The following is a 7,976-nucleotide window of genomic DNA, read 5'->3' as shown; positions in this document are numbered from 1 at the left end:
AAATTTTTGGTTATTTGACAAATGCGGTTGCAATTATGGCCAAACTGTCCACCACATCTGATTGAACCCATTATGAGAAAAAACAAAAATAGCCCACCTAAATGAATAATCAAACCTACAAACTTTAGCAGCAGCCTACTAATTAATTTGTGACCTGGGTGATGTAAATACTTAAATACTGCTTTTCCTTATCACTTCCTCATGCACTAAACCTGACTCACAGCTTTGTGTGACAGCCTTGCAGCTGTGGGTTATGCGTGGGCAGATTTCTCTTCACGCTCATCAGGAATGCTGCCTTGTCATGCTGACACTCCAGCACCTAATCCTGCTGCAGCAAAATGGCCATGAGCTAGTGGCAGGATGGGACAGGAGGACCCCAGCTAGCATCTAGCCTTCTCCAGGAAATGTTCTTCCTGTTCTTCCAGGAAATTCCTCTCCCATTAGAAGGTCACCTCAGTATCGGAAGCAGGTATGCAACAGCTACTGCAGTAAACCACAGAAAACACATAATCTCTATTGAGCCTTACCACAAAGTCATGTCAGAAGTGCAGAATCCTCGGGCCCCCAACCATGCCATACAGGAGAAACCCCTGCGATGCTGCAGTGCTGTCCATCTCCGTAACATTAGGACTCTTCTGCCTTGGTCCTCTCTTGCCTCAAGTCCACCAGCCAGCTCACTCCTAACTTGTAGTAAGGTATGGTAACTACCAAAATATCACTAGAAGAATCCTGAGTAGAAAAACACGCAAGTTACGTCCTTTGTGGCCAAATGCCTCCTTCTGCAATGCCTGCTCTCATGCTCTGCCACCTCATACACCGGCGCACTGGGGGAAGGCTGCTAGGCACCTATATCTGGTGTGTGGTATTTGACTGACGCTACAAGGCATTCATATACTGCAGCATCTGCCCAAAGACAAAACGTACCCTCAGCAACTTGGGTTAGAAAAGTTGGATTTTGCCCCCAAACCAGGCCTAGATGAGTTCTAAGGTGGGTTTCCATATAATCCAAAGGTGCTGAGAATTTTCCTTGGGCGAGCAGGGATAGGGGAAGGAGCTTTTGAGATCCAGTGAGTGACTACGAGACAGTCTCCTTAAGTGTGGCCAAGGAAAGGCAGGTTCATGTGGGTTCCCTGAGCCCTTTATTGCTCCAGCTTTCACCCCAGGGCCTGCTACGAGGAAACAGGTACCTTCTTTACCCCTTCTCTGGGATTTTGGCTCTCCAAATGCCAAGAATGCCTTGTGAGGAACGGCTTAAAAGCGATGCTGCGCAGGTCCCACACAGATTGGGATCTCGCAGTAGTCTGGGACTGACGGAGGAGAGGTAAAGGATGTAGGAGTTTGAAGCATGGAAGAGGAGACTGAAAGAATCTGGGTAAGCTCCCACAGCAGCAGCCTCTCCTGCCTGTGCTCTGACTGTGAGTACAAACGCACCCTGCATTCCACACACTGGTGGACAAAAAGAAGAGGATGGCCTTGAAAACGCTGGCTTTCTAATGTGATCGTGGCCAGGTACTACTGGCAGATACAGGGAGGCCAACTGAATTGCTGTGTGGAGCTACAAGTAGAGGGACATGGGGACAAGGAATGTGCATAACTGGACCAGATAAAGCTAAGCAGTGTGGTACAGAAGGGGGACCTGAATGGACCTGTGGGAGCGGGTCCAGAGGAGAGCCACAAAAATGATCAGAGGGATGGAACACCTCTCCTGTGAAGAAAGGCTGGGAGAGTTGGGGTTGTTCAGCCTGGAGAAGAGAGGGCTCCGGGGAGACCTTCTTGCGGCCTTTTGATCCTTAAAGGGGGCCTACAAGAAAGATGGGGACAGAGTTTTTAGTTATCGCCCCTGTTGCGATAGGACAAGGGGCAATGGATTTAACCTAAAGGAGGTAGATTCAGACTAGATAGAAGGAAGACGTGTTTTATGCTGCGGGTGGTGAGGTTTATGCTGCGGGTGGTGGGCCCAGGTTGCCCAGAGAGGTGGGAGATGCCCCATCCCTGGAAACATTCAAGGCCAGGTTGGACAGGGCTCTGAGCAACCTGATCCAGTTGAAGGTGGGCCCTGCTCATTGCAGGGGGGCTGGACTAGGTGGCCTTTAAAGGTCCCTTCCAGCCCAACCCATTCTATGATTCCATGATTCTATACTTCACTCTGCCTTAGGCGTGAGACTCGGCAACCGGAGGTTTTAGATACACGTCTGGACACGCTGTAGCCTGCACAGCGGGAAGGGATCGATCAGAGCCTCGCTGCAGCGACGCTGGGCTTCACACCTTTTGTCATGGTTACTGCATCGCAGTAACCTCTTGTGGTAATGTGAATGTTTCTAGCTCTGTAGCCAGTGGAGCATGAGCAATGGTAGGACTATGTTTAAAACCCTGTGGTAAGCCAGTCCATGTAAATGGCAGTCCCTGCCAGCCGAAAGCAAATCTCTCCCTATCTGTCCCTGATACGGGGAGCCTAAAAACCGTATCCTTCATGGCAAGGCTTGTTCGTTCAGACAACGGACTGTATCCATCAGACGGGGAGCAGTGGCAGTGAGCAGTTCATTGGCGGTGTTGAGGGCTCTGTAACCTACGGCTAGTCACCACTCGCCATGAGGTTTCTCTACCGGCCACGCAGGAGAACTGTAGCGGGAAGGAGGCTTGAGCACGCTTCCCCGTTCTTCCAGCTCTTTATCAGTTCAGGAACAGCCCGGATGGCATCGGAAGGCGACTTGTATTGTAGGGTAAAGGGGCAGGACCTGGACCTCGTGCTGATGACCTGTTGGCAACAGGTCACGGTCAGGGATGCGTTGATGCGAGGTAAACGGTGGGGCAGAGCGCGTGGTGCCCCTATTTCCCACTTTCCCCACGAGTCCCCACCCACGACTGACCCTTGAACGCATCCATACCTAACCTATGACGGGGACCTAGAAGTAAGGCCGGACTGTCCGTCCATTAGCTAGAATTACTTTAGCCCTGAGCAGGGTGGGGTAGTGACGTGCCATTGCCACCTACAAGAGAAACGATTTGCTCGCTAAGTCTTCCATCACCTCTCCTGCTCAGTGGTGACTGAGGGTGCTCCCCAGTTTCCCCTTTCTGCTTTCGTCTTTTGCGCAGAGACAGGCTGGCGTTGGCTTTAGCTGAGGTTCTCCCCTGGTTTTCTCCCGTGGGCTGTGCAGTGGTAACTAGCATAAGACAGACATGGACCTGCTTGAGCGGGTCCAGAGCAGGGCCACAAAGATGATGAGGGGGCTGGAGCAGGAGTCAGTAGCTCAGGTGTGGAAAGTTAGGTCACCTGCATGCTGTCAACCAGTCTGTGACAAAAGGGGGGGAAGAAAGACTGCAGTCCTGCTGTTCTCTCAACAGGAGGATGGCATCAACCCCAAAGTCGGTCTAGCCTAGGGTCCCTTGCCTGTGGGTGAAGCCCAAGATGGCACGGAAGAGCAAGGCGAGCATGGGATAATTCCCCGCGTGCTCTCCCGTGCCCCTGCGATCTACAGCACCGATTTTGTGAGCAGCGGAGGGGCCTGGGGACCTCTTGGCTGGCTCCTTGCAGCTCTCCACACGCTCTTTCCAGGCCATGTGCAACACCCCTCGCGGGGCGGACGGACCAGCGTACGGCCCCTCGGGGCTTTCTTACCGGGAGAGCTCTCCCTGGCACACAGAGGAAGCCCTCGCTGAAGCGCCGGAGGGAAACACCATCATCCACGCCCCTCGGGGAGCAGCGTTAAAACCCTCTCCCCCTCAACACTTTTACACCTTGTTGGCAATAGTGGCTGCCATCTAAGCCAAGGCCTGAGAACTAACAACAGGCCCAGCCTCCCTTCAGTCCCAAAAGCCACGTGCTTCCTGTTGTACCCCCCAGCCTGCCTTATCGGTACTAATGAGCGGCCTTGGGGTTGGTCCCACGCAGACACTTGTGCGACAGCTCTCTTTAATAAAGCTCCCTCTTTATTGGTGAGAAACGGCTGATCCCCGAAGCTGTCGGTGGGGGTTCTGTCAGCACATCCCCAACCCCTACCCTGGCGGGGCCGCCTTCAGCCCTCGCTGGCGCTCCGGACCAGCGGGCTTGTGGGGCGCGGGGGCCGTTTTGCTTGGGGCTGAGGCTGGAGGGCGCCAGGCTGGTTCCGCCGCTGCAGGGCTTCCGTAGCCGGGCTCGGCGGGCACGGGGGCCGTTTTGGCTGGGGCTGAGGCTGGAGGGCGTGGGGCTGGTTCCGCCGCTGCAGGGCTTCCGTGGCCAGGATCGGCGGGCACGGGGGTCGTTTTGGCTGGGGCTGAGGCTGGAGGGCGCCGGGCTGGTTCCGCCGCTGCAGGGCTTCCGCGGTTGGGCTCGGCGGGCACGGGGGTCGTTTTGGCTGGGGCTGAGGCTGGAGGGCGCCGGGCTGGTTCAGCCCCTGCAGGGCTTCCGTGGCCGGGCTCGGCGGGCACGGGGGTCGTTTTGGCTGGGGCTGAGGCTGGAGGGCACCGGGCTGGTTCCGCCGCTGCAGGGCTTCCGTAGCCGGGCTCGGCGGGCACGGGGGCCGTTTTGGTTGGGGCTGAGGCTGGAGGGCACCGGGCTGGTTCCGCCGCTGCAGGGCTTCCGTGGTTGGGCTCGGCGGGCACGGGGGTCATTTTGTCTGGGGCTGAGGCTGCAGGGTGCCGGGCTGGTTCCGCCGCTGCAGGGCTTCCGGGGATGGGCTCGGGGGGCGCGGGGGCCGTGGGGACAGCGAAGAAGCTGGAGAACCGTTGTCACCACCCTCATCTAGAAGCAAGCACAGGTGAGAAACGTTTCCATTGCACGCTGGGATCCACTTCTGCCTTGGTGAACTGCAGGCACTGGAAGGGGGTCAGGGAACAACGTGGGAGCCAGACGTAGGTGGAGATTGCCAAAGCTGCAGAGGGGCCCGGTGACCTCTTGGCTGGCTCCTTGCAGCTCTCCACACGCTCTTTCCAGGCCATGTGCAACACCCCTCGCGGAGCGGATGGACCAACGTACGGCCCCTCGGGGCTTTCTTACTGGGAGAGCTCTCACGCACACAGAGGAAGCCCACGCTAAAGCACGGGGAGGGGAAAACCCATCATCCACGCTTCTCGGGAAGAAGAGCCTGCTGGCCCGTGAAAGGCTGGCTGCACCAGCGCCGCCTGCTTACCTGCTCCCCGCGCTCGCCACGGAGCAGCCCAGGCAGCCCTGGCATGCAGGGCCACCAGGAGGAGGAGGACGAGGAGGAGGCGGCGGGCGGGGGCCATGGCCCCCTGCGCTCGCACCGTGCTGCTGCTGCTGCTGCTGCTGCTGCAGTGGGGGCCGGGGGCTGAGCGGTCGGTGCTTATGGCCGGTGCGGCACTGTGGGGCTCTGTGACCTCAGAGCCCCGCTGTGACCTCACGGCCGGGCCGAGGCTGTGTGGGGACAGCTCTCAGGGCGCTCGTTGAGAGCCGCTGGAGCACAGCCGGGGGAGCTGCCCTCCCGGGGAGGGGAGCACGTCCCGTCGGGCGGCTCTGTCCGAGGGCTGGGACGCAGTCCCACCCGGGGCTGAGCCCACAGCTCTGCCCTGTTTTCCGGGCACTGTCACAGGGGCAGCGAGGAGCTCACAGTCCCCAGAACAACAGGAAACCCCGGCCAAGGGATTTCTGACCTCCTCTGTGCTGTTAGCAACAGCTCCTAAGGCTGAAGAGTGAGCGATTTCAGTCTCGAGACAAGTGCAAGACGCCCTCCTGGAGGCAGCTTCCAGGCTGGAGCCCAGTTTGGCGCCTTGGGGGACCCCAGGGCTACCGAGTCACTTTTGTTTTATGGGAAAGATGAAGCCTTTACTTTTCCACTTCTTCTTCATGTGAAATGTAAGGGAATACTTTCTGTCAGGGTCCTCAAAGAGCAAAGTCAATCAATAAAACAGAAAAGAAATTCTCTGAAATTCTCTGACATGCAAAAGGAAACCTCGAGAGAGCACACGGTGGGCATATGCTGCCTGTCCAACCTAGTGGCCTTCTATGATGGAGTGAGTACATCAGTGGACAAGGGAAGAGCTAGGGAAGTCACCTCTCTGGGCTTCTGTAAGGCCTTTGACACGGTCCCCCCACAACATCCTTCTCTCTAAATTGGAGAGATACGGCTCTGATGGAGGGACTGTTCGGTAGATAAGGAGTTGGTTGGATGGTCGCCTCCGGTGGGTAGTGGTCAACGGCTCAACGTCCAGATGGAGATCAGTGACGAGCGGGGTCCCTCAGGGATCCGTACTGGGACCAGTACTGTCCCAATATCTTCATCAATGACATAGCACGATCGCGTGCACCCTCAGCAAGTTTGCAGACGACACCAAGCTGAGTGGTGCGGTTGACACGCCTGAGGGACGCGATGGCACCCAGAGGGACCTGGACAAGCTCGAGAAGTGGGCCCATGTGAACCTCGTGAGGTTCAACAAGGCCAAGTGCCAGGTCCTGCACCTGGGTTGGGGCAAGCCCTGTGTCGTGGTTTAGCCCCAGCCGGCAGCTAAGCACCACGCAGCCGCTCGCTCACTTCCCCCCCGGTGGGATGGGGGAGAGAATCGGAAGAGCAAAAGTAAGAAAACTCGTGGGTTGAGATAAGAACAGTTTAATAATTGGAACAAAATAATAATAATAATAATAATAATAATAATAATAATAATGAAGAATTATAATGAGAAGGAAAACAACGGGAGAGAGAGAGGAACAAAACCCAAGGGAGGGAAAAAAGGAAAAAAAAAAAAAATTATACAACCGCTCACCACCCGCCGACTGACGCCCAGCCAGTCCCCGAGCAGCGATCGCTACCCCCCGGCCAACTTCCCCAGTTTATATACTGGGCATGACATCATATGGTACGGAATAGCCCTTTGGTCAGTTCGGATCAACTGTCCTGGCTGTGCCCCCTCCCATTTCTTGGGCACCTGGCAGAGCGTGGGGAGCTGAAGGGAAAGAAAAAAAAAAAGTCCTTGACCAATGTAAATACTGCTTAGCGACAGCCAAAACATCAGCGTGTTATCAATATTATTCTCATACTAAAATCCAAAGCACAGCACTATACCAGCTACTAGGAAGAAAATTAACTCTATCCCAGCCGAAACCAGGACACCCTGGTATCAATACAGGCTGGGGGATGAAGGGATTGAGAGCAGCCCTGTGCCAAAGGACTTGGGAGTCCCGGTGGATGAAAAGCTGGACATGAGCCGGCAATGTGCGCTCGCAGCCCAGAAAGCCAACCGTACCCTGGGCTGCATCCAAAGCAGCGTCACCAGCAGGTCGAGGGAGGTGATCCTGCTCCTCTACTCCGCTCTGGTGAGACCCCACCTGGAGTACTGCGGCCAGCGCTGGAGTCCTCAGCACAGGAAAGACATGGACCTGTGGGAGCGGGTCCAGAGGAGAGCCACAAAAATGATCAGAGGGATGGAACACCTCTCCTGTGAAGAAAGGCTGGGAGAGTTGGGGTTGTTCAGCCTGGAGAAGAGAGGGCTCCGGGGAGACCTTCTTGCGGCCTTTTGATCCTTAAAGGGGGCCTACAAGAAAGATGGGGACAGAGTTTTTAGTTATCGCCCCTGTTGCGATAGGACAAGGGGCAATGGATTTAACCTAAAGGAGGTAGATTCAGACTAGATAGAAGGAAGACGTGTTTTATGCTGCGGGTGGTGAGGTTTATGCTGCGGGTGGTGGGCCCAGGTTGCCCAGAGAGGTGGGAGATGCCCCATCCCTGGAAACATTCAAGGCCAGGTTGGACAGGGCTCTGAGCAACCTGATCCAGTTGAAGGTGGGCCCTGCTCATTGCAGGGGGGCTGGACTAGGTGGCCTTTAAAGGTCCCTTCCAGCCCAACCCATTCTATGATTCCATGATTCTATACTTCACTCTGCCTTAGGCGTGAGACTCGGCAACCGGAGGTTTTAGATACACGTCTGGACACGCTGTAGCCTGCACAGCGGGAAGGGATCGATCAGAGCCTCGCTGCAGCGACGCTGGGCTTCACACCTTTTGTCATGGTTACTGCATCGCAGTAACCTCTTGTGGTAATGTGAATGT

Source organism: Ciconia boyciana, chromosome 11, assembly GCF_034638445.1.
Source record: "Ciconia boyciana chromosome 11, ASM3463844v1, whole genome shotgun sequence".
In the NCBI taxonomy this organism is placed as follows: domain Eukaryota; kingdom Metazoa; phylum Chordata; class Aves; order Ciconiiformes; family Ciconiidae; genus Ciconia; species Ciconia boyciana.
This window is presented reverse-complemented; position numbering follows the sequence as displayed.